Raw genomic sequence first — 26,614 nt, 5'->3', positions numbered from 1 at the left:
GAAGCCCATGGGAGCCCCCAGCCGGGTGACCACATGAGTCCATGCCAGGTGGTTCTAGGAACATGCTAGAGGGGGCCCTCTCAGTTCAGCTGTGTGGGTGGGCATGAAGGCAATGCGAGGACAGCATTCTATCATTTTATCAGAAGGAAAAGAGAACCCAACAGAGGGGCAAAAGCCCCTCAGGGCCCAACTGGGAGCCAACAAAGGCAGCTGAGATTTTTCTCCATCCCCTAACCAAACATGCAGAAATGTTGTAAAAGGCCATGTAAGCAAACCTCAAAATAATTTATTTAGTATGATCCTATTTTTGCCCACATCCCCAATCTATTCATTAAAAAAAAAAAAAAAACCCTCCAAAACCCTAAGGATATATCTTAAGGCATTCACAGTGATTAGTCTATATGTGACTTTTGTTTCCTTTTTTTGCACTTTTCTGGATTTTTATAATTTCTAAATTTCTACAAAAGATTTATATTAATCAAATAACACAGAATAAACTTATGGAACCCTCAGAGCAAACAGGACTGTGTGAAACAACGGTCTGGGTACTCTGAGATGTAGGAGCAGAGCCAAAGTAGTGTGTGGCCCCAAATGGCCTCCTCCTTCAGCTCGGCCCCACTGGGGGAACCCTGATTGCTGTGCACGCGCCTTCCAACCCCTCATCACCAAACACCACTGTCTCTGCCTAGAGTTCACAGAAAACCAGACTACCTCCGGACAATCCAAACCTTAACTGCCAACCCTGTTTCTTGTTCTTCAAGATGACCCACAGGTCACCTGGATGTCCATCTGGTTCCTGACTTGGGTCTGGCACCATCAGAAGGAACTCCAGATAGGGTAGGAAGGTAGGGTGACCTCCCATCATCAGGGATGATAGCCCATCTTGTGGTCTACCAGGAAGTCTTGGGATATGTAGGGGAGACAGCAGCCTTAGGAAAGGGTGTGTGGGGGTGGGGGTGGTTAGCCATTAACTGTCAAATCAGTGATGACCTTAACTATCCCCATGACCTACCCTTGTGGGCTCCAGCCACCATGTTTGTTCAAAAGGATCCAATCACCTTGGACCAGGGCTGATCACCTGACTCTGGCTAGTCAATCAAAGCTCCTTCCCTGGGAATTTGGCATGAGGCTGAGAAAGAAGGCCAGCCTGTCCAGGGAATTGGGAACTCTCAGGCAGCTCTCTTCTGCCCACCTGTACTCAGAGGAGCAGGGAGAGTCGGTCTGCTGAGGAGGAAAGAAATTAGAGGTCAAAAGATGGACAGTCTTGAAAGCATTTGTCTTTGCCATTCCAGGCTTTCTTAAGATTGGCTACATTCCAATGCTCAGAGTTTACAAAGATAGCATCCCCACCGTGGTAAAATAAAATTCTCTGTTTTTGCTCACGTTGGTGCAGGGGATGCCTGCTAAAGTCTTGAATCTCTATTCTCTTACCACTTGACTAAGTTCTCAGGAAGGCTAGTAGCCCTATGGAAACAACAATTTCTGGCCCCCGCGCTGGATATACTTGTTGCTTATCCGTGGAGACTCAAACCAAACGCCAAAATCTACTGTGCACTGGACCTCCGACTGCCCCACACCACGCAGGGAGAGACAGACGGACAGACAGCCAGGTGCAGCTCTGGCTCACTCCCAGCAAGCAGGCGAGATGGTAGGGCGTGTTTAAGGGGGTGAGACGTGGTGTGTGTGTCCTTTGAAGAAACCATTCAACATCAACACAGAGGAGAGGTGGAAGGTCGGGAGGAGGGAGAGTTCCACCCCCTCCCTGAGCACATTTAGCATCCCCCTCGTGCAGGGGCTAGAGAGATCAGAGACCACGGCTGCTTGAAGAGCTCAGCATGAGGAAGGCACATGCGCTATCTTCGGAATACGGGAAAGATTCGGGCAGGTGCCTGTAACCGCCCTCTGAAGAGCCACAGAACCAGATGGAGCTTTCCTTTCAGAAGATAAAAATGTGAAGGTAACATTATAAGGCCGCCAGCTCATACAACTGGTGCTCCCCTGGGGATTCCTACGGAGAAGCCCCCTGGGTTGCAAGGCAGTGAGAAGGTGCTACATCAGAGAACTTGGCTCCCCTTGAGATTTACTAGCGCTGGGCATGTTCCTCCCCCTTTGGATGCTCATGTGTAAAATGGGGAAATAATAATAATCTTTCATTCACACGGTTGCGGTGAAGGATAAATGAGATCATGCACGTAGAGCATTGTGCGAGAACACCTGGCTCAGAGCGAGGGCTCGGGGCATCCTCATCCTGATGACTGCCAGCTGTGTACGGATCGTGGTTCCTAACCTGGGAGGCACAGCGGTGATGACACCATTATGACTAACAGCAGCTAACGTTTATCGAGGGCTTATTAGCCAGGCCCTCCAGAGACTTGCAGCATTTTCAGAAGACCGATGGAAATTGTCCTTTTAGCCTCCATGGGGGAAAACTAGCTAATAAAAATTTCAAATCTCCCCGCTTTGGGCTCTCTGTATACCATCCCCTTGGGCCAGGCAGAAGCTGGGAGTGGTACATTTGTGTGTTTGTCAATAAAATAAAGGATTATTCCATAATAAGTCAAGTCTGGCAGGAACAAAAGTCCGAAGCCTCTAGTAGATGGGACAAAAATGATCAAGGGATCCCCGTTAGTTAAAAGGCCTGGGACCCAGAGCTTACAGACAACACTTCCAGAAGCGGCCTTGCTCAAACACCTGAGGAGTAGCTGCTGACGAATTTTCATTCCCGACACCATCTGGTTAACCTGTTGCTTCCCTCTCTCACAAAAGAACAGCACATGGAAAGCACAGGCACGTGCAAGTGCCCAGCAAAGGAATCTGGCTATCTTTCTAGAAAATGAATGATTTTGGAAGCAGGAGCCCATGCTAGCCTTTCCTGGAGGCAGGATGTGCTCTGCTGGGCAGGGGCTGCCCTGGGTTGGAGGATGGCTCTGCGGACCCACAGCAGAAGGACCTTCTATCTCTCCACCCCCTCGACAGTGCGGCCCTCCTCTACCTGCTGGCCGAGTGGGTCAAAAGGAATGCCTCTCACCGCTTCATGATTTGAGGCATTTTTCCAAGGCCTTCTTCCAGAATCTTCCGGTTCTTCCTCGTCAGGTGACAATATGTGGCAGACCAAGGACCTGGCTACATGTTCCTCCGAGTCCTTTATCTTTCCCCATATTAACTGAATTCCACCGAAGCAACGTTCAAAAGGGCACAGTTCATGTGAGACCACAGTGACACATCCTCTGTATTCACTCACCTACTCATTCACTCCTCCTTTCATTCATCAAGTATCTGCTCAGCATGCATTGTGTGCTGAAATACAGATGGAACAATCATTTCAAGCCCTTTGTATTCTGAACCAGAGTCTGAATCAGGGAAACTAACAGGAGTCAGCAGAAAGACTACATTTTGTAAATATTTACCGAGGGCCTAATGTGTTCACGGAGCTGGGCTGGACATGCGGGTCGCAAGGATTAATAAGACAGGGTCCATGACCTTAACAAGGTCACAGCCTAGAAGGAGAAATATCTCGGCCTGTGGCCAATCATAGTACCCTGTGATATGTGCAGCAAGAGTGTATGAACAACACACTGCAGGGCTTAAAGGAATGACTGAATTCAACCAGAGAAGGCATCCCAAGGGTGCCTGGATGGCTCAGTTGGCTAAGCCTCCAACTCTTGGTTTTGGCTCAGGTCATGATCTCAGGGTCATGGAATCGAGCCCTGCATCAGGCTCCGTGCTGAGTATGGAGACTGCTTGGGATTCTCTCTCTCTCCCTCCACCCCTCCCCTGCTCTCTTTCTCTCTCTCTCTAAAACAAATAAATTAATTAATTAAAAAAAAAAAGGTATTCCCAGATGAGGGGACATTTGAACTGGTTTTGAAGGTTGAATAGGTGTTCATCAGGCTCCAAAAGAGGGAAGGGTATCCCAAGTGGAGGGAAATGCAGGAACAGAAGTAGAAAGGTTTTAAGATAGGAAGGTCAGTTTGTGACGTATCTTGAAAGCCAGGCTAAGGAACTTAGAGACCAGTTGCAGGGATGCAACAGGGGTGATGAAGTGATCGGATTAGGATTATAGAAGAAGACTCACTCAGGGAGACTCTGGGAAGGAGTTAAAGAGAGAGACTCGAGGCAGGAAAGTGGTGAAAATGTTCCCATGAATCTGTTCCTTCCTCGATTTGCCGTTTGAGACCAAGTCCTAAAACCATCAATAAAAATGGGGCCAGACCAAGCAGAAAGAATACCTCTGCCAATCCCTGAGTGAGGAAATGCTTTATAAGAAAAAAAAAAATGAAGTTTGGAAGGTCTAGATCAGAAGTGGCAAAATGGGTCAGAATTGGCCCTTGGGCTTGTTTAATTTGGCCTGAACAAAAATTTTTTTCAGTTTGAAGTAGGAGCCAGAAATATGACTCTCTAGGATACATTATTTCAAACAGAGGGAACAGCAAGTGCAAAGGCCCTGAGGCAGGAATAAGCTTGGCATGTTTGAGAGTCAGCATGGAGGCTGTGCTGGCTGGAGTCCAGTACGGGAGGGAACAGAACTAGTCAGAGGCGGGCAAGGGCCAGATCACACAAGGTCTCAGAGACCACAGCAAGGAGTACACACTTTCTTCTAAACGGGATGGGAGAGAGTAGAGGGTGTAAGTGGTAGGGGAAATCTGACTTACATTTAAGAGTCTCACTGTGGTTGTCCAGAAGAGGCTGCAGAGGGGCAGGGGTGGAAGCAGGGAGACTCATTAAGAGGCTGAGAGTCCAGGTGAGAGAGGACAGTGACTTGAATGGTGGCAGCTAGGGCAGAGGTGGTGAGGAGTGGGACCAGGGATCTCTTCTGGAGGTGGGGCCTGCAGGCCTTGCTAGCAGATTGGCTCTCAGCAGCCTAGGCCCGCACAGATGGCAGGGTGGGGGGAGGGGAGTGGGTGGCAGCCGCCTTGGACAATCCCCCTTCTGTCCCACTGCATCAGAGGGACTGATGGCTGCGTGGGGTGGGGACTTGGGCAGAGGCCAAAAGGCCAAGGCCAGTGTCTCAGGGCTGCCACTGTCCAAGGCTAGGGCTGGGCTCAGAAGGAGGCTCAGAGGGAGGGGGGCACCATGAAGTGCCAGGAAGGCAAGAGTGGGGGAGCAGCAGGTTTGGGAGTAGGGGCCCCCACTCCCTCCCATGGCGCTGTACATACTCCTGCTTTGTCTTGCTCCCATTCTGTAATTACAGAAATTACAGAGGCTTGCTTCATACTGCAATCACTCTACTCGCTTTTATTTCTTTTTGGAACACTGCAGTTCAAGAAAAAAATTAATATTGGGTTTGGCTTCATTCCAAAGGGAAACATAATGCAGTTTATTTTCTGCTTTAGGGGAAAAATGCTAGGCTCAATAAATTGGACAGGCTTTATTGAGCATCTGTTGTGTATCCAGACCCACGCCAGCTCCTATCAAGGGAGAAGAGCCAGTATTTATTGAGCACCTACAGTGTGCCAGGCATTTCACAGGTGCTTTATTATCCAGTCCTCATTCCATCTCTGTAAGCCAAAGGCTATTTCACCCAGCTGACAGATAGGGAAACTGAGGCTTGCCGGTCTGTGGCTATGGTGAAGGAGTCTCAGACTGCTTGGTGATTCAAGGCCTTGCTATCCAAAGTGTGGTTCTCCATGAGGCAGCATTGGCATCACCCAGAGGCCTGTTAGAAATGCAGGATCTTGGGCCCCACTCCAGACCCATGGGATCAGAAGCTGCATTTTAACAAAGTCCCAGTGATTCGGGTGCACACAGAAGCTTTGGAAGCCGTAGGTTAGGGATGCCCCTGATTATTTCACAGAGCTTGATTCCAGTCCCTGTGTGACCAGGGGCTAGATATTTAGTGTGCTTGAGTATCCGTTTCCTCAGTGGTAATTTTGGACTCCTGTCCTCCATAGGATGGTTGTGAAGCTCTGAATCGAGATAATGCATGGAAAGAGGCTGGTGAGAGCAGAGGGCCTGGTGCACAGGAAGTGCTCAATAAACAGCAGCTTCGATTGCTATTCAAAGAGATGAATGGCCGGGGAAGTGCTTTGTAATTGAAAAACATGGCACAAATATGAGGACCAATTAATAGCTGATAATCACGTGCAGAAGGTTGGAGGGAGGATAGAAGTGGGCAGGTGGATGCCAGTGCTGTGGGCAGCCTTTACCACCACCTGTTCTGAAGGTTAGGGAGGGACCCCTAAAGAAGGTGCTCTGATGGAGAAGGGGCAGCTGGAGAGGGTCTACAAGGCCTCAGGACGTAGGTCTCAGAGACCCGAGTCTGGGGGCGAGGAGTCAATCTTTGCCAGGATGTGAGCTGCAGGCAAACTGGACGCTGCAGGTCTAGATGGTAGATCCTTCTCCTTGGACCCTCACAGCCAGTGGGGCTTAGGGCCAGGACCTATGCAGCCTCCTTCCTGCTCCAGACTTATTCTCTGCCACACTGGTACCCCTGGTCTATACCAGCAATCTACAGGTGAAGAACAAGGCCCAGAGAGGGCTGGTGGCTGGCCCAAGGTCACACAGGACACAAACGGTATGATCCTTGGAGACCCCCACGACCCCAATTCTCAGCTCATTACACATTCATACTCAAGAGATGAAGGAAAGCAGCTCCACGTCTTGGCACAAACTCCTCACCTGCCTCAACACACTGAGACATAATTTGCAGACCCAGGCGCATTTCTTAATAGCATCTCTTGAATACCTACACTTCACAACATCCCACTGTGACTTTCAAGTAAGTTACTTATTTTCTCAAAGTGTTGGTTTCCGCATAAGGAAATGGAGCCAACAGGAACCACTTCATGAGGAATGAGGACTAGATTTGAATTTTCTAGTGCTGTGCCCGGCCCAGCAAGTGCTAAATACACTGAAACTAAAATGATTACTGGTTCCATTTTGCAGATGATGGTACTGAGGCTCAGAGAGGTCAAATGACCTGTCCAAGGTCACACAGGATTTAACCCAGGCTCACAGTCTGGTGGTATCTGTTCACCAAGCAGGTGCCTCCCAGACATGGGCCTGTGTGAAATTCTCTGAAGCTTTTAGATGTAGCCTTACCACTTATTTGAGCCTTTCTGCTGGGTTCTGAGGGAAGAGACGTGACTACACGTAGTTGAGTTTCCCCAGCCTCATAGCCCCATGCAGATAAGAAAACCCAGGCTCAAGCCCTTCCCCTCCGCTTGCAGCCTCTGAGAACCTGGAATTCTGGTTTTCCGGGGAGCCCCCAAAGCCAGAATATAGGAGAAGGCTAGAGAACTCACCCGCCCACCCCCAACAACCAGAGTGTGAAAAAAAAAAATCAGCTTTATAACTGCTAGAGGCTTAACAGACCCATCTAAAGGTGAAATAAACTCCAGAAGTCGAGCTTCTCTTTCTTTTGTGGTGGCACACAGGAAAAAAATCCCCAACTTTTCATTAACAAAGAAGGAAAGAAAAAGAAGAGCTCAGAGTGCAGGAAAGAAGTGAGCCCAGCACTTACTAACATGCCAGGGTCTTCTCTAAATGATTTATGTGTATTAACTATTCTCACTCCCTCCCCGTATACTGATGGGTAAACTGAGGCACAGAGCACTTAAAGTGGCTTGCCAAAGGTCTCACAGCTAGGAGCAAGGGGAGCTAAGATGAACCCAGGCAGCTGGGCTCCTGTGTCCATGCTCTTAAAACACTCTATTCTGCGGTCTCTAGTGGGATACCCAAACCCCACTTTTAGGGTGTGTGCCCATTTCCAGCAAGCAACTCCCTCCAGGACAAACCCCCATAAGGACAAGGCCTGCCACTCTTTTTAAGAAACCCAAGGGAGGCTGCTGAGGTCTGGCTCCCTGAGAGGCTAACTTGTCACCATGGCCGACTGGGCAGACCGGCCAGTGTCTTAGGAGCCAACAAGAGGCCACATGGGATCCAGGCTGAGCAGCTCTCCCTAGGCCCCAGGGGCTGGAGGCTCTAATTAGCGTCCCCCGGCGGGGGGGTGTCATTCAGCCCCAAAGGGTGGTGATCCCTTCTGGGAGTCCCCAGCTCTCCTCCACCTGCACATACGGGCTCTGTGTACCACAGCAGAGGCCAGCCTTCGGGCCACATCTGCAGGGCAAAGAGGGAGCGTGGCCAGCTGGAGTCTCTGGACCCGCAGGCCCTGAGTGGGAATCCACTGCATACATCAACAGCTGGGTGATCTCCAGCCAGCCCCTTCTGCTCTCTGTGCCGTGATTCTCCTCCGTGGGCAAGGAGAGGAGCCAGACCGCGCCTTCTAGCTCCCCTTCTAATCCGTGTCCTCACTCCCATCTCACCCTGCATGTCTAGCTCACCCAATCAGCGGTTTGCTAACAACTGTCTGCAAAGCCCTACTGAGGGGAATAGGGTCTCCTTGTCAAGGCAATTTTCAATCCAATCCAGCCCGCATGGACCGTGCACATCCGGGTAGCAGGTCCCACACTAGGTGCAGGGGAATAAAGATGCCAGTTGGAGTCTGGGCCTGCTGCCATTGGGCTCTCGGGACAGCTGGGCCACAGGTAACCAGCATGCATGGGATAATTTCTTCATCAGCCCAGAGTCGGAGGGATGGCCCTCTTGGCAGACAACTGGGAGAGAATGGCACTGTGCCCCTGACAGAAGGGGACAGAAATAGGGAGGTTCTCTTTATAATCACAGGCAGAGAAAGCGGGCTTGGAATCCTTGCCTTACCCCAAACCTAGCTGCTGGTCCATTCTGGGCAGAGAGAACAGGGGGGAAATGCATAATGCATTTAGGGCCAGGGAGGAGCCTGGCATGGCTGGCTAGAAGCTGGGGTGATTTAAGGAGCAGAACTGGAGAGGTGGAAAGCAGCAATAAAGGGCTCTGAATGCAGGAAAAGGGGGTGCACTGCATCCTGTAATAAGAGCAGTGACCACACTGAACATTTATTAAGTGCTTAATATGTTTAGTGCATTTCACAGGTGATCATATTTACCTCCCATCACAGCCCACTGCGCAGATGTGGAAACTGAGGCTCAGAGCAGTAAAGCACCTTGCCCGTGGTCCCAGATCCAGGAGGCTTGATTCCGAAGCACATGCTTCTAACCCCTCTTCCCCACCTTGGGCACTGGGAGTGGGGGACTTGGGGGCAACTGGAGCCTTCAAAAGTGGGGAGATTTGATCTGATGATGACTTGGCAGGGGCCTGGCACCAGGGGCGGGGAGGAGATGCGGGATGGGAGGACAGCACGGGAGCTGGGATCATGGTGGGCGTGAAGGGGAAGGCCCTGTCACTATTCACAACTTGAGTTCTATCCTACTAATGACTATTCGGTCTTATCTCCCCAGCTACATTGTCACCTCTATACAGATGGGACCCGGGTCTTGGGCTTGTCCTGTTTCCCCCACAGCCGCTCAAACAGCGACAGATGTATACATGTTGTCCTGAGTTCCGCCTTCCGTCCCCACCTGTCACTCTGTCCCTCTGTGACAGGAGACGTTGTTTTTATAAGTCCTCAAGAAATGTCTGCCTCTGGGAAGGTGGCACTGGTCTCCGAAGCGGCGGTGTGCTGGTATTTACAAGGGGGCCCTCAGGAAAACGAAGAGAAGGCTGATTCTGGGGTGTAAATGCTCCCACTGCAGCAGGTTCAGGGTGCCACCGTGAGGTCACAAGACTGCCAGATGAGCACACTCTGGGAACCGGCTCTTGCGTGCTTCCCGTATGGAAAGCCTGGACCTCGCCTGCTCCGCTGACAGTGGAGCGGACACCGCCGTGCCTGCAGGGGCCTGGGGCTCAGAGTCCAGCCGTCCGTGGGTGCTGACGAGTGGGGAGGGACAGAGCGAGGAGGGCAGGAAGGAGGAGGAGAAAGGAGAGCAAAGAAAACCAGAGGGACAGGGGAGCAGCAGAGAGGTGAGAGCCGGGGCACAGGAGGAAGACGGAAGGAAAAAGAAAAAAATAAGGACAGTGGAGAAGGGGTGCTGTGCCTTTCCTGTGGGCTGTGCAAGGCTCTACTCTGTGATCTCAGGATAGCCTCCGGAGAACCAACGAAGGAGGGGGCCTGTATTTCAGCAGGGAGAAACGTGGTGGCAGAGCCCACAGTCTCGAGTGGTTGAGGAGCTGTGACCCCGGACGCAGGTGGCAGGGTCTGCCCAGCTGGCTTCCTCCCTTTGGTCTAACTGGATTCGCTGGGGGCCAGCCCATCTGTCTGTGACCATCAGTCTGTCCGGACAGCTCGAGGCACCTACTGCGAGGTACCCTGTGCTGGCCTCGGGGCCCTCACCGTCCTGTTCCAGGCTACGCCTTTCCCCCTCCCTTCCTTCGCCGGCTGTGTGCAATTTTGCAGCTCTGTGCTCCAGGGGCTGCCTCTGAAAAGGCCCCGGCTCACCCAGTCAGAAAGGATTCATTCAGATCAGGAAATGAGGGTGACACGCTGACCACCTGACATTCTTTCACATCACTCTTCGCCTTTTAAGACACACTTGTAAGAACACCCGGGGGGTTACATCACTGCTCTCTCCTGTTGACGATGTGCTTGAAGGACTCTGAAGGGCATTAGGATAAACGCCCTTTAAAAACTCAGACTGGGGGAAAAAGGAAAACACAGCACTGCAGAGACGGGCTGAACTAAATGATAATCTGTAATAAGTCACACGCAGACACGCCGCCTACATGGAGAGCTGACTCGGCGTCACAGAATAGCACTTCCGCGGCAATGGCGCTGGGCATTTCTTCAGTTCATTATGAAGCTTCCACACCCAGGGCTCCGTTTACAACTCTGCAGGCTTTATTGGCTCCATTCTAGAGATGAACACACTGAAGCCCCAAAGATAAACTGTTTGCATCAAGATCACAGTAAGAAGCCGCAGGGATCTCACACTGATAGCCTGCAGGGGCCGAGAGGGTCCCCACCTGTGTTTGGTTGAGTGGTATCAGAATTTTAAAACTGGAACTTGCAGGTATTGAGGGGAGGGAGTAGGCATGCGTTTTCCAGTTTACTGTAAGTCCCGCCATGACTATTATCTTGTTCCTGATCCCTTGACTCATTTCTTTGACCTGCCTGGCTCTCAGTGGACCTTGAGTTTGCAATCTAGTCACTCCAGAAAGCTCTTCTTCTAAGTGGTAGAAGGACTAAGTTACTCTTTCCCCTTCTCTAGGAGATGGGCAAAATTCTCAGGGATGGTAGTGATCAAAAACACACATTCACTATTGTAATTGTAATTTTATATCTGGGAAACAACAAATCCTATTGTTCTCTTAATACAAGCTCAGTTGGATTTTAAAACAATGTTGAGAGACACTGCTTTAGAATATTTTGCAAGAATGAGGAGGGTGTGTATTTTTGAAGTTGGTTAAGGGTCAGATTCCAGGGTCTCGAATATTTCCGCCAAGAGAAAGCTGATTTTATTTTTAAAAGACTCAAATGAATGCTCACTTTAGCCAATGCATCTGTTCTTGATTCATTCACTTAGCTTTCTAAAGGAAACTTTATAGAATGAATCTCCCCTTCTTTGTAAAGTGAAAAATCACATGCAGCAAGAAAAACCTACCCATTTGGGAAAACAGGATTTTTATTGAGCACATTTTAAGTCCATGGCCAATGAACAAACTCATGAACATCTTCCACTGGGGATGTCAAAGGGTATTCGGAGGTTGATCTGTCAGCTAGGACAGGGAGAGGCAGAACAGGAGAGCGGTTAAGGGCATTGGCCCTGAGGGCAAGAAAACCCTCAGAAGCTGTGTGACCATGGGTTAGTCCCCCATCCTCTCTATGACAGAGGTGATGATACCTACGTTTAGCTACTATGAGGATTAAATGAGATGATACGTAAAGTGGTTAACACAGAATCTGGTACAGAGGAAAATGCTTGCTACCTGGCAGATATTATCATAAATCACTTGATTAGGGCTAATATTATTTGTTTTGTTTTGTTTTTGATAGCTATGGGAAAAAAGTCCTGGGCAGAATGCCACAGTTATCTTAACTTATAGGCAATCGATGTAAGGGAACAGTGCCAGCCACCGGGAAACGCTGATCAAATCAAACTCTCAGAGCAAATTGTTCATTAAACACTATTCCCGAAGTGGATGTGTGTACCTTTCCTGCAATTAGCACATTCGTTCAAATCCCAGTTAAATGTCAGCCGTCTTCATGTGTCCACTGAATGAGTCCCCCTCCCCTCTCCCGCTGGCCTGAGTCTGAGGTGTGGGAATCTGAGGTCTTTAGGTTCATTGTTTCACACTCTGTCACCCAGCCCCAGGATCAGCAGCGAACAAATGACCATCCCTCTCTGGGAATGCAGAAACAGGCTGCTATCTCTGGGGGTGGATTTGCTCAGACGGGTTTGCGGAAACAAACAAAATGGTTGCTTGCCTCCCAGTCATCAGGATCCCAGCTCTCACCATTGCTTTTAAAACAGCCCAATGCCTGAGTCCGGCACCCTCTTTCTGCTTCCCAAAAGGAGTGGGCTTGTCTGCCAGCTCCATCACATCTTTGCCAGCATGCAAATGATGCACTTCGGTGTTTCTCGGGGTGTTAACCCCATGCTCCCCAATCCCCGATGAGGGGAGTAAATATTTCGCACCAGCTGTGCAGGAGGGAGAAATGAAAGAGCGTGGGTGAGAGCATTTATTTTCCAAAAGGGTTTACAGCATGGGGTCATTTAGATAGCTGGCAGAGAGAAAAGGCAATTTCCCCCAGCGTGGTTCGCACATGGGCTTTTAGGGAGAGCACGCTGCAGTGAGGTATATCAATCATGCTTTCCAAATGCGAAATATTGATGTATATTTTTAGTGATGGGGCTGTTCATTTGTTCCACTGATATTCACTAGCCTGGAATGAAGAGCTCAGTTATTCATCGTTCTTATCCTCATTTTAGCCAGTTCCACTCTTCCGACACCACAAATTACAAGCTGATACGTGGTTGGGAGCGGCTCCTTCTCCTAGCCTCTCCTCTCTGGTTAATAATCCTAGCTACTGTTGATTGAGCTATGCTCAGGAGCCGGGTTTGACGCTCTATCTACCGTACCTTATTTGGTCTTAGAACAATCCTACGAGGGAAGTCTGTTATTGTCCCTGTTTTGCAGATGAGGACGTGGAGGTTCAGAGAGGTGAAGTGACTTGTCCAGGGTCACGCAGCTAGGAAGTGGCAGGGTGAGATTGGACTTGGGCACCGAAGTTGATATGGGTAGTTAGCTACCTTGCCATACGTAATGTTTCCCCTCTCCTCCTGGGCTGGAGGAATACCCTTTGACATCCCCAGTGGAAGGTGTTCATGAGTTTGTTCATTGTCATCCCTGGCCCATCCGAATCTCCATGAGCACTCTCCTCTGCAGTCTTTAGAGGGGTGGAGGTGCCCTGAGTGCAGTGCTCAGAGCTGGCTCCCTTCTGGCTCCCCATCCCACCCACTGCCCATGCTCCCCATGGGCCCCTCCAAGCCCTCCCCGGGGCCCAGACTTCTGACACCAGTCTGAAGTTTTGATCCCAGCTCCACGTCTTGCCTGGCTGTGTGACCTGGGGAAGGAGTCAGTTCACCTCTCTTCGCTTTACTTCATGCCTCCACGAAGGGAAGGTAATTGTCCCTCTCTGCCGAGGCTGTGGCAAGGATGGAACTAGGCAAGGCGAGTGTCCCCCCAGCTGTCCCCACCCAGCAGCCCGAATCTCCTTCTTGGGGGAGCTCAAACCCCAGACACAGTCCCCCCCTGCACTCGTGCTCACTCGCTCCAGCAGGTCCCGAATCAGCATTCAACACACATTTCTCTGCCTGTACAACACCATTGTCTCCTGAGGACACAGGCTCCGTTGTCACGGCAACCAGAGTCCTTCCACCAACTCTATTTAATAATTTCTCAACAGCGGAGCTGGGCTGGCTTAGGGCAGGGGAAAGAGTGCTGGGTTAGGGGTTAGAAGCTCTGGGTCCTAGCGCCTGTGGCCCTAGGGCTCCTCCCCCCTGGGCCTCAGTTTACTCATCTGTAACCCAGGGGAATCTGAAATGAGTGGATTTTGTGACTTTCTCTGGCCTAGAAAAACCTAAGAAACAGTTCTCCAGGTCCAGGAAGCAGGAGGTAGGGGACTGGAGCCACTGGAGAGCAGATGGAGGTTTGAGTGACATCCTAAATCCACAAGAAGAACCAGAAGCTACCGTTAGTGACCAAACTCTCTCCTTCTGCTGAATTGCCCACCAAAATGTCACTTTTCAGATGTTTATGCCATCTCTGTGACCCTCTGTGTTCAGAGCTGGGGGTGGTTAGGAGACACAGTCTTGCCTGCAGCCATCATAGCCCTGACTCTCCCCATTTTGCAGATGTGTAAACTGAGGCTCAGAGGGCAAAAGAGTTGTCCACGGTCGCCCAGCAGGTAGAAAGCCCAGCTGTCCAGGAAGGCCAGAGAAGACAGCCAGTCCACCTGCCTGTCGTGCCTCACTCTCAGCCCATGGCTGAATGTGCTTGTGGCCTCTGGCTCTCACTGAAGAAGACTCGTAGATCATAAAAAGCAAGAGGTAAGTACCTACACTGTGTCCCACTATGCTGGGCCCCAGAGACGCCAGAAGACACAGCATTCCTGCTCGTAGGGAATGTACAGTTTTGACTGTGAGCCGCTCATCCAAGGCTGGAAACAATACCTGATTTGTCTACACAACCCACGGTAGGACATGGCATACAGAAGGTGCTCAAAATCTTACCTGGCCCCGTTGTTTGCCCACCTCTATCCCTGAAGGTAACTTGTCTAGGCCCCCAGAGGCCTCTATGACAATGTTCCAGAGGGGCCACCAACATCCGTGACTCCAAGGAGCCACTGCAGACCCCACGCTGGGGAGGGGACCAGTGTGGCCAGGCTTTGTGGCTCCTGGCTTGGCCCCGTGGTTGGGGAGGGGGGCGGTTCAGCCTCAGCCCAGGTCCACGGCACCGCTTTTCGGCATGGCCACGGCCAGCCCAGAGGCACTATTAAACTCATCCCGGGTCGACATTTTCATTTAATACCCGCGGCATAATTAACAGTGCTGTCTCTGCTCTGTCATTAGAGGCATTCACTGCCGTTTGGAGAAAGGGCTCTCACCGTCCCCAGTCATTAGTCTCGGGAGGCTATTATGGGGGAAATGGAGGAGGAAGTGGGGCGTGCAGCCACCCTTCCCCTCCCCCTGCCTGGAGAGCCAGCGCCAGGCTTGGGGAGCAGCCCATCATCCAGTCCAGTCCAAATCCCCTGGCTTTATGATCTGAGAAAGCAAAGTCCAGAGAAGGGAAGGACCCCTGCCCTTTATCCCCTGCAAACTCGAGTCCTGCGCGGAATGCAAGCCCAGGACTCAGGGTCCTGCAGACCTAGATCTGAGCCGCAAGGCACGTCAGAGGGCTGACCCTGGGCAACTATGTGAGCTCCCTGGGCCTCAGTTTCCTTATGGAAGATCCCAGAACGGTGCTTGTCAAGTCCTCAGCTCAGTGCCTGGATCACAGTCAGAGCTCAAAGGCCAGGAAAGGCTTGTAGCTATCTGATCATTTGCTACCAACCTGTTAAAAATGGATGATGCATTTAAATTCCATCTTCACAGAATACTCTTCGGTATGACAATTTCTTCCCCGTTCCCAAGCCCACTTTTTTTTTTTTTTTTTTAATCATAGGTGAGTCCTTGATCTCAAGTTCTGAAAACATCTGACATGGGAGCAAAGGGACAAATGGACTCAGGCAGCAGGGGAGCTGGACCTCAGAATCAAGGGCACGGACACCTTTGCCTTTGGTCGCTTTTATGTTGTATAGTTGACACTCTGCCTCAGTGAGTCAAAGCCTCCATCTCCTCCACTATGACCTCTACTCAGGTGCTTTCCAGAGGTACTGGGTAGCATGAAAACGCACGTGGGGGTCGGCATTAGCAAGGCATGGGTTCAAACTCTGCTGTGCAAGCCAGGGTAAGTGACTCTACTGTCCTCAGCCTCCAGGTCCTCCTCTGGCCGCAGGGACCGTAGCCCCCATCTCCCCTACCCCTCTCTGCTAGCATCCTTCTCACCATCCTCAGGAGGCCCAGGACTGGTGCCCAGGGGACGCGCCACACTCAGTGGCTGGGGACTGGCTGCCCAGGCAGGGAGGGGAAGAGTCAAATTCTCAGGTGCCCCTGCCCCCCAACACCCCAGAAGGAAGCTCCCAGAACTTGTGATTTTTCATCATCTCCAGCAAGGGCAGAGGGGAAGTGGGGTAATGGCCAGAAGAAGTAACTGACTCTCTCCCCTCTCCTACCCTCTTGGCTGGAGAGGACTCAGAACCACTCAGCCTGCTCCTCCAGCGGGTCTCAAACAACCCAAGGCTCACCTATGAATACTGCCCCACCCCCTTCCTGGTTGCCAGGGCCCTGAGATCCTTCTAGATAACCTCACAGGGCCCCTGGTGTATTTATTTTCACCCATATCCACCTAGATAAGCATGCTTGTGTTCATACACTGTCTGAGAGTGATCATCCCTTCCTTTCCCTCCAAATCTGGCTACCGCTGGGGGCCCCCTGGCCAAATGAGCATGCGTCAGACTCCAAAAACTCTGGGCATAACTGAGGAGATGTTAGCCTCTGGCTGGAGCTCAGAATGACAGGGAAGGCTAAACAATGTCGGGGCCCTTTCCCACACTGCATGGCTGTGCCTTCCCACACCATCCTGCCATCAGTCCCTGTGGGCTTGGGGTTCTGCCTGCCACAGATCAGGCTCATCGGGCTCCTTCTCAAGGGGCAACCTGCTGAATTTGGACTTGGGTTTTGTAAAGGTGAATCCCATCAGCTGGGAAGCCAGAGGTCAGGGATAAGTGTGTTTCAGGGCTTGCTGAGCCTCAGTTTCCCCATCCAAAGGATGGAGATAATAATGGCAATAATAATAACAATAATATTTTCATTTGGAACCCCCCGGGCCTGTTGCAAACTTCGACTATAGAATTCTACCTAAGCATTAAGTGTGCGTGTACTTGTGTGTACAAAGAGACCTCATTTGAGTCAAGGTCATTCTGGCTTGGGCTTTATGAGAACACTAGCTTTAAAAAAAAATGTCTCTTTTTGTCTGACAGAGGATTCTCCAGGATATTAAGGACCGTATTTTCTTCCCCTGGAATACTTCTTACAGGATCAAAAGACAGAACAGCTTCAAGAACATTCTTCTGCAAACCGCAAAGTACTCTTCTGATGACCAGGAGTTTTATCAGCACTAAGTTCCAGCAAACTGCAATATTGATACCAAATGTTGTTGCTTACCTCCCGTGGCTACTGCCCTCTCCCTGGACAGAACCTCCTTACCAAACAATAAGGCCATGAAAACAGCCTGCTGTCAATGTCTTTCGGGGCGTCTTTGACCTTGACTGTGCCTCTAGCCAGGGCTCAGTTGTGTCAGGAGCTGGCATGCAACATTCATCCTGCAGACATCATGCACTGACAGGTGGGCAGAGCTGTAGGTCACCGTCCAAGGCAGCCACCAACTCCTGCATCCTCTAGCCTGGTCGGAATGCCAGGATCCCATCCAGCCCTGGAAGCCAGGGGTCTCTCTTGCAGCCAAGAGGGCCCCTGGCACCCTAATGTGGCCTGTTCCACCTAGCTGCACACCCCCCGCTTTTAAAGAGCCATGGCCAATCACTCTGCAAGACCTGGCCTCCTTGTAATTTCCAATTTGTGACAAATGTAAAAATAGAAGGCCATTCGATGCAGGTGGCTCGCATCAAATTGGATGCCGCTTTCGTGTCATGTCAGATCACGGTAAACAGAGCCGATGACTTCGTCGGCCACTCTCAATGGCTTCCAGAGCAGTGAGAGGGTAAGCAACAAATATGGGGACACCTAAGAGTTAGGGAAAGGTGGCTGGGTGCACAACTTTAAAACCAGCTTTAAATGAACTCGAAGTCTAGCTCACAAATATGCTGTAAGATGCAGGGCGCTTGAGTGCAGATCCCAGTTCTACACCCTAGCAGCTGAGGGACCCCGGGCACAAACTCATCTCTCCGTGCCTCGGCTCCCCCTAAGGAACACCACCGGCTTCCCAGAGCTGTGGCAAAGCTCAATTGTTGGAAAACAAAAGGGGGGAGTGCTTTCTAACTGTGCAGCTCCATAAATGGGGCATGTGGTCCTTGCCAAGTGAACAGCACCAGGGGCTCCTCCGGGGCAGGGATGTCAGCACATGATGGCTGAGCTCAGGCTCCAGGGGCCACTTACTAGCCTACCAATCCTGCAGCTAGCAACTTCACCTTTCTTCCTCTCGGTTTCCTTATCTGCACAGGGACAATCCTATGTACCCCACAGGGTTTTGTGAAAATTAAATGCAATGATGTAAGTAAAGCACACAGCACATTCCCCGGCAGATCACCAGCTCGCAGTAACTGTTAGACATTATTGTTATTGATCATATTATCATTGGAATAATATTTAGTGGGTTTTTTCTCTTTTTTGCTGTTTGTGACTGAATCCAAGTCTGTGCTGAAATATCACAGCTTGTGTTCACACCTACCATTTATGCCAGGCAGCCCTTATCCCTACTATTAGCTGGCTTCCCACCGACTTTCATGCCAACCTTCCCCCTGGCTCTGAGGTCTGCAGGTGAGCTCCGAGCAAAGATGCTGGATGTTCACAAAGCTCACGGAGGCACATTTCCTGGGAAGCCCTATTTTGGGGTCCATATCTGGCCTCCCAGCCATTTCCCCCTCTTAGGTACCACACTCTTTCCCTCCACCTCCCAGCAACCTTCAGGGAATGGGGCAAAAAGGTGACAGAAAGGAGCACGGGTGCCAGGCCCATTCGAGTAGCGGGTGCAGAGGAATGCCACAGAGCAGCATCGGAGGTGCCCCATCTCCTCACAGAAAGGGGCCCTGCTGCTCTTTGCAATTGGAGTAGATTCAAGGTTGTTTCCATCGCGGCAGGGACTGTGCTCTGTCCACCGTTCTCTGGGCGCAGAGCGGCTCAGGTGACTGCTCAAGGGAAACTGAAGGGGCAGTTCTGACACGGGCAAAAACAGGCCCGCTGACACTCGTATCTCTGTTTCCTTCCAGGGAAGAAGGCCATTAAGGGGCTCTCACTGGGTTTGGCCCTGCAGCTGCAGCTGAGGGACAGGGCTGCTGGGGTGGTGTGGCTTCAGGGATCAAAGGGAAGGAAGCCGGGCACACCTGGGGCCAGGTGACAGGTAGGGGCTCCAGCATCCCCTCTGCTCCCAAGGACAAAGAAGACAGACTTGGGGATGGACTTCGGATGCAGGGGTCTAGAGGTGGTGGGCAAGGCTTAATGGTTGGCACTCGGCCTGTGATATATATACATCACAGGAGAGGAAGGAAAAAGCCATCTCGGAATTCCAAGTGGCTTGGGACAGCTCTGTCTCAGCTGCTGAGCTCACAGCCAAGCCTAGGAACGTGTCTTTATGTGATGGCGAGAAGCCACCTGATATTGGTGCTTTATTCAAGTTCTTAGCATATGCCAGACTGTCAACCATTCAGTCCTCACCATCACCCTTCCACCTCACTCTATGGAGGTGAAAACTGAGGCCCAGAGACCCAACAGCGGGCCAGAGTGTTGGCGAGGAAATCAGAAGAGAGGGGCTCAAATCCCTGCCCTGCCTTTTCCTAGCCGGGTGACCTTGGGCAAGTCACTTCCCCTCTCTGTACTGCAGTTTCCTCCCCTCTGAAGTGGGGATTAGAAGAGTACCTACTGCATAAGGTTATTATAGGAATTATGAGCTGGCCACACTGGAAGATTTCAGTACTCCATTCCTTCCTTCCAGTGGGGATGAGAACTTACCCAAGGTCACCAGGCCAGAAAATGGCAGCACCCCAGCTCAAAGCCAACTCAGCCAGGGCTGCTTCTGGTCTTAGAGTCTACCTTTCAGAGCCTCCCTGGCTCAGTGACATAGAAAGAATGCAGGTCGGTCCACACCAGCACTGTTGTCACCTTGCATCCATGCAGGCTTTACTGTAAGACTCTTTGTAAGTGCCTGCTCTGTGCTGGGCCATGCATAAACAAATGGCATTTGGAGTTCCTGATTGCCAGGCATGTGGAATCCGGCAAAGACAGAGCTATTGTGCTTCTTTTGGCTTTGATGGACTTGCTCTTTCCTCATCTTTACCCTCTGAGTTGCTTCCTTCTGGGCCTCTCGATGCCCCTCTCAGCTCCACCCTGAGCTTCTGGGGACCCACTTCCCACCACACCTCCAGCGCCAGAATGAAGGGTTGCACACAAGAGAGATGGTCCCTGCTTCCTCTTCCACAGCAGCTGCCTCTCTCCTGTGTGGTTCTGAGGGATCGCCCCACTCTCCAGATGCTGTGCCAGACAAGCCCGGCTATGTGCCCCTGCCTGGGACTCACTGTTTGTCCTCCAAGCCCTGGCCACTGAGCCAGGGCTTGGCTGGAGAGAGAGAGAGAGAGAGCTTTCTTTGTTTGCTGCTTGCCTGACAATTTATTTCTGAGACTCAAGAAAGGCTCAGCCATTTTGCCCTGGATGCTCTGGGGAAAGGTCCCTTCCACTCCTCCTGGGACTTGCACCTCTAAGGGCAACGTTTCCTCTTCCTCCTCTGGCTAGGGGAGGGCCTCAGACTGCTCAGACCCTGACCCAAAGCAGAGGCTGGGTCAACCCTTCCCAGAGAGAGTGTGCTCCAAAGAAAGAGAGGGAGAGGGAGACAGACAGAGAGGGTACAAGTTGCCTGTAGTTCCCACTGATCTCCTTTGTTCTGGAATTTGGGAGTTGGGGCAGTCTTTTCAGACTCCCTTATGAACACATTTTCCCCAAAGTTCCCAAAGACAGAGAAAAATCTAAGCAATACCCAGCACCCAACACCCCCTCACCAAACACCTCCTCTCTCTCCAAACACCCACTTTGTGTCACAGAAAAATGAAGGTCGACCCCAAAGTCCACTCACATAGCCTGACAGCCTCTGGTTTTGGGGGTGTCACCAAAGATCAGGAGCCATTTTACTCCGTGCTTCCCGGTCCACCCCAGTTCTTCATGGGCATGAGGCTGGGGTTTCTAGGAGAGGGAGGGAGTGCTCCAGCCCCATATCAGGAAGAACCAGGGCTTAATCATTTGGCTTTTTAAAATCCAGTTTTCTCCTTGGGGTCCATGTCCATTTTGGGAAGAGATTAGCTAAGAGCCTCGGCAGGGCTGCCGGGTCTAAGTTCCTTGTCTGAAGACCAAGCCAAGCTAGAACAGGGCATCTATGGGAGCCACGCATAGGGATGGTGGGCACAAAGGGACCAGACACGGAGACCACGGAGTCATTGCCCCGGGGTAAGTAACTGAGGCAGACAATTTCCCTTTCCCCATCTCCGGGGAGTAAATGTGGGACACAAGAAGGCGAAAACAGTTTCCGCGGCGACAAGGGGACACTGTCCTCAAACCCTCTGGGGGACTCCCCTCACCCCACATTCCTCGGGGAAAGGGGTGGAGAGCGCGGCGCGAGCTAGTGTGCGCTCAGCCCTGGCTGCGGTAAATGCTTTTTAGCCAACATTTCTTGAGAGCTTGAGCTGCCCCAGGATGGGAAGCAGGTGACCCATCCCCAAGTCGCTCGCCCCAAAGCCCTTTAGAGAATAAATGAGGCGCACAGCTCTACCTCGGCGCATCTGACCCTGAGATGGAAAAGTGGCCACGGCCCCCCTAACGCTCTTCGTATTATTCACTCCCAGGGTCCCCAGCCATCCCCTGAGAAATGGACGCGGCGCTTCGACGGCTCCAACTAGGAGACTCCAACGCCAGCTAGGAGATCCAAGGGGGCTCCGCGACAGGGAAGGGGCAGGAGACTCTCGCGACGCTCTCACGAGTCCCCTGCCCCCCCCCCCCCCCGCGCGCGTCCCAGGGGAATGGCCCGGGCTCACGTCGGCGGTGGGAGCGGCGTCCCGGGCTCCTTCGTGCGGCCCCGAGACAAGGCGAGGCGCGGGGATTGGAATCAGGATGTCCACCCCCACCCCGCCTGGCCCTACCTGCCGGGGCCGTCTGGGGCTCTGCGCCCCGCGCCCCGCGCCCCGACGCCGGCCGCCCGTTCCTACCTGCGGCCCGGGCTGCGCTGCCCGCAGCGGGCGCTGAGCGGACAGCTTGGCCGCTGCGGTGCGCTCCGGGCGCGGGGCCCCTCCGGGCTCGGGCCGCGCTGCGCTCCCGGCTCCTCGGCTCCTCGGCTCCTCCGCGCGGCGCGGCTCGCCCGCAACCTCGCCGCTCGCTCGGTTTTCCGAGGGCGGGCGGAGGGACACCGTGAAGGGGCGGGGGGGGGAGCGAGGGACGGAGGGCGGGAGCGCGCGCGGGCGGGGGGCGGGGCGCTGCTCCGGGAGCCCGCCCAGCCCGGGGAGGGGCGCCGTCCGCCGCCCGCCCTCCGCCCCCCGCCCGCGCTCCCCCCACCGCCCCGGCCCGCGCCGCGCACTCCCCCGCGGCCGCCCCACCCCCGCAGGCTCCCCGCCGGCAGCTTCTCCCCTTTTTCCTTGCCGTCGCCGCTGCTGTCTCTGCCTTCCCCTCCTCTGCCCCGTTCTCTCTCCATCCCGCTTTCCAGTTCTCCCCTCTCCTTCTTCTCCTCTCTCCTTTCCTTCTCTCCCTCCTCTCTCTCTCCCTCTGCCAGCCCACCCCCACTCCGTCTCGCCTGCTCCCCTCCCCCCTCCTCCTCCCATTCCCTCCTTCCTTCTCCTTCTGTCAGTTGGCTTCTTCCCTGCCTTGGCCTGGGATGGTCAGCCCTCCTGACTTGGTCTTAGTTTCCCATTCCTTTTCAACACGGATTTCCCTCTTGGCTTTTCTCTTTCCATCCTTGCAGTCCGCTTCTGTTGGTCTGTCCTTTTTGGTTCTCTCTCTGGCACCCCCTCCTCTCTGTAGGTCACAAGACCCCCCTTGGTGGAGGTGGGGGTGGGTGGGCTCCTGCCCCCTGTTTCCTCTCCCCGCAGGGCAGCCTCCCGCTGCCTGTTAGGAGGGGGACACCACTTCTGACCTGAAGCTAACTAACTGGCTCTTGGTGCCAGGCTGGGGGTGTGCCTGTGGCAGGGAGGGGCAGGTTGCTGCCAGGGCTTGGTCTTACAGACACAAGTGGCTATGTGTGTGGATGGACAGATGGTTAAACAGATTACTAAAAAGGGATAACAGCCTGGAACAACACCCAAGGGATGGTGGCGGAACCCCCCCAAGACATTTTCCTACTTCCAGTTTCTGAGGTTTGAGGGATTGTCCCAGAGAAGCCTCTCTCCTAGCCAATCCCAACCCAGTGCCTGAGGACTCCCTCCCTTCCCTTTACCAAGTCCTAACACTGCCCCCCACCTCCATTTTCACAAAGGCTCCTGGGAATGGGGCCACAACTGCCCTTTCCTCTCGGTTCCCCAAGGACTCCCCAAGGACTCATAGAAAGGATTCCTTCTCTCCAGCCCTGACCTACTCTTCGCCCTCCCTCTTTTTCCCTAGGTCTGGCATTTCTGATTGACTTGCCATCCTCTATCCCATCTTGGCCCTTGCTTGGGTCATCCATCCTGGGGTCCCATGATGCATAGTGCTCCCCAAGGCCACCCTGAATTCTCCTGCCTCTTTCCCCACAGCCACCCACAGGCATGAAATCCTGATACCTTCCTTGATATCTTCCATCCTTCCCTCCCCCCATCACAGGTCACCAGTTCCTATATGCTTATAACCTCCACTGGTACTTCAAATAGATATTTATTGAGCCTCTACTTCCCAGGCACTGTCCTATGCTCTGGGGACACAGTGGTAGACAAGACAAACCTCAAGGCGGTCTTGGTCCAGCACGAGAGATGGGATTCTGTCTGATAGCCAAATAAGCCCGGAATGAAAAGCTCTGCCAGGAGCATACATTTGGGGGGGGGGGGAGGTGGATTTTAGGCCAGCTTAGGGTGGTTCAGGAAGGTTTCCTCAAGGAAGTGCCATTTGAACTGAGGACCAAAGGATGATTCGGAGCTGCGTGGATGGAGATGCAGGGCACAGCTTTGAGCAAGGATACAAGGCTGGCAAAAATGGAAGCTGTTTCTGCTTGCCTGACATTCATTTCAGCTTCTTCAGGTGATAGCACCTCAGTTTTGATTTGGGGAACTTGCCCTCCTCCACTCACTTTCCTTGGCTGGGTGAGGTTCCCTCCTTTCAGGGGTGAATATGTGGCCTAGGCACCAGAGCACATCACCCTGACTGACCGCCATTGGCGAGGGGTGGGGCGGGGGGAGCATGTGACATAGGCTGGCTCAGTAAGAACTCTCCCTGGAACTTTTGCTAAAAGCTTCTTTAAACCGAAGTTTGACCCCCACCACAGTTCTTAAGTCTGGAGCTGCTAGCAGCCATTTTTGTCACACGTGGAGGAGACTCTACCTGAAAATGAAACCAACATAGAGCACAGCAGAGCTGGAAGATGGAGAGAGTGGCCTGAGTCCTGTTGAATATTGTTTGAGTCTCTGAATCCAGCCATGCCTGAAGGCTGTTTAGTTATTTTAAAAAACCCATTAAGTTCCTTTTTGTCAATTATGTAAGTTTGAGTTCAGTGCCATTGCTTAAAATCAAAACTGTCCTGATGAATCCAGAGCTGAATTGAGAAATATGAAGCATCACCTATATAAAGAAATAATCATATCCACTTCTATCCCCCCTTCTGCCTTTAGGTCTCCTGGATCGTCTCGCTCGCAATTGTCCCTCTTTTTTCTAGATTCCTGATCAGAAGTTCATTCTCTGCTATTTTCATTGCAGTACATGTCTTTTGCCTACATATCAAAGCAAATCCTGGCTGTCCGGTCAGTTTCATCAGCTGCCATCTGATGCTAGAATTATCTTCACAACATTCTCTGCTCCCCATCCCCTCCCCCCCCGATGACTGTCTAGCATCTGTCTGCACATCTCCAATGATGGGAGCTCCTTATTCTATCAGGCAGATGGTTTCAAACAACAAACTCTTATCTCAGTGGAGTTCTGAGAACTGTCTCCTGTGCCGTGGGGTTTGGGTAAGTCGCTATACTATAATGCTGACGTCGATATATGGAGGACCTCCATGTCTTTCTTAAAATCCCCAGTTAAAGTCTTCCAGAGAACTCACAGGCGTCCCCCATGGACTAGAGTGGTCAGTTCCATTAAGCAGTATTTCCAAAATGTGGCCTGGCAACCACAGGTGGTAGCCAGGATGATTGTCAGTGGAGTGGAATAACCTGGAAGGGAAAAGCTTTTCTATGTTCATCTCCCTGTAACATTCTTGTGATTTCTGTCCATGGGTAAGTCTCAGGTTGGAGCTAATTTTTCATTAACACCTCTCTGAAGTACTGACCAATCCCATTTAAGAGAGAGATGAGCCCTAGGACGCCAGCCTTGGTAGACAACAATATCTAGTTAGAATTGAATGCATGGCTCATTTGTCCTTGAGTTTCTTTTAATGGAGACCTATTTCTGGCAAGCAATACTGATCTTCTAGTTATAGCATGATGTACAGTTTCCTTTTGGGATACATTTATTTAATCTAAAAACGAAAATATTTAAGTAAATAAAAATAGACACAGTGCACAAATTTCACAAAACTCTTGTAAGTGGTTTGCAAACGACTAAAGTTTGAGTAGCCTAATTTAGAGAAACATTATACCCACGTGTTCATTCACTTAACAAATGTTTATTAAGCACCTCCGAGTACCAGGCACGGGAGAGGACCAGACAAAGAGACAATACAGTTGATAGGAAATTCCACTAAAGAAGGCATGGCCTGAGCATGGAAGGCTTAAACACCACATTAAAGCATTGGATTTGACCTTGGGGGCACTGGGGAGCCATTGACTGTGCTGGAGCAGAAGAGTAAGGTAAGGTTTAAGAGAGCTGAGACTGGCCAGATGTGCAAGGTGGATTGAAGGGGAGAAGACTGGAAGCCAGGAGACCAGCAGGGAGTTGCTGTAGCCTTGAGGGGGGACATGAGGTGGGCTAGCACCTAGCAGAGTTCCCAGCACACAAGAGGCATCCAATAAATGGTTGAAACTATTATTGGTAATATTATTGTTACAGTCTTCCCCCTTCCCTGACTTGAGGTGATTCATGAAGTCATACTTACGGGGCTTCCGATTGGAGCCGCCCCTTAGATACTAACCAGTTGAGTCCTTTTGTTTTAGAAATGGGTAAATCGAGGCCCAGAGAGAGGTAGTGACTTGAGTGAGTGCACCTTGCAGTGTGATGGCAGAGCCAGGAAGATGATGACTCCCCGCTACCTTTTGGAGCATGGGCTGCATGCTAATCACTGACATGTAGGGAAACAGAGACCCAGAGAGTCACTGGCCCAAAGTCACACAAGCAGGAGAGGAGCGGAGCTGGGATCCCAGCTCTGGCCAGGCCATCTCAAAGCCACTAAGCCATTCAGATCATTGATCTTGCTCCTGGGGGTTTTCTGCCATCCCTGTTGGCCTCCCATCAGGTCACAGGTGATGCTGTAAGAGACCTAATCTGGGGGTCAGGATGTTGAGATCTGTCACCAACCCTCTGTCACCTTGGGCAAGCCCCTTCCCTCTCTGAGCCCCAGTTTACTCACCTGTAAATTAAAAAGATGGCACTCCCTTCTGCCATCCTGAGTCACCAGGCTGCTGGGGGAGGGGCTTAGGGGGAAGGCCAGGCCCAAGTCTGTCCCCACTGCCTTGCCCAGGCCTCCTACCCTGAACCCTCATCCACTGCTTGTAGTGGACTGTCTCGTGGACAACAGAATTCCCTCTTCGAGTTTCTCCAAAATTATAGTAAAACTGAGAAGCGTCCCTTCCACCTGAGAAAAGCTCCCCTGTGGGGAAACAGAG

At 51.9% G+C, this 26,614-nt stretch overlaps 1 protein-coding gene across 2 annotated transcripts in view; it reads right to left on the bottom strand.

Annotated features, from left to right (window-relative positions):
- SLC6A1 (solute carrier family 6 member 1) overlaps window positions 1–22,065 on the bottom strand; it is a 41,596-nt gene extending 19,531 nt beyond the window's left edge. For both annotated transcript variants that reach the window (XM_073901650.1, XM_025885455.2), the window contains exon 1: window positions 21,893–22,065. The gene's annotated coding sequence lies outside the window, so the exon portion shown is untranslated. The remainder of the gene's footprint in view (window positions 1–21,892) is intronic.
- Between the last annotated feature and the right edge of the window lie 4,549 nt (window positions 22,066–26,614).

This window comes from Callorhinus ursinus, unplaced genomic scaffold (assembly GCF_003265705.2).
Source record: "Callorhinus ursinus isolate GAN/ISIS: 27379988/994484 unplaced genomic scaffold, GSC_fseal_2.0 scaffold15, whole genome shotgun sequence".
NCBI classification, from domain to species: domain Eukaryota; kingdom Metazoa; phylum Chordata; class Mammalia; order Carnivora; family Otariidae; genus Callorhinus; species Callorhinus ursinus.
Note: the sequence above shows the minus strand (reverse complement) of the source record. Positions and strands in the feature narration are given on the sequence as shown.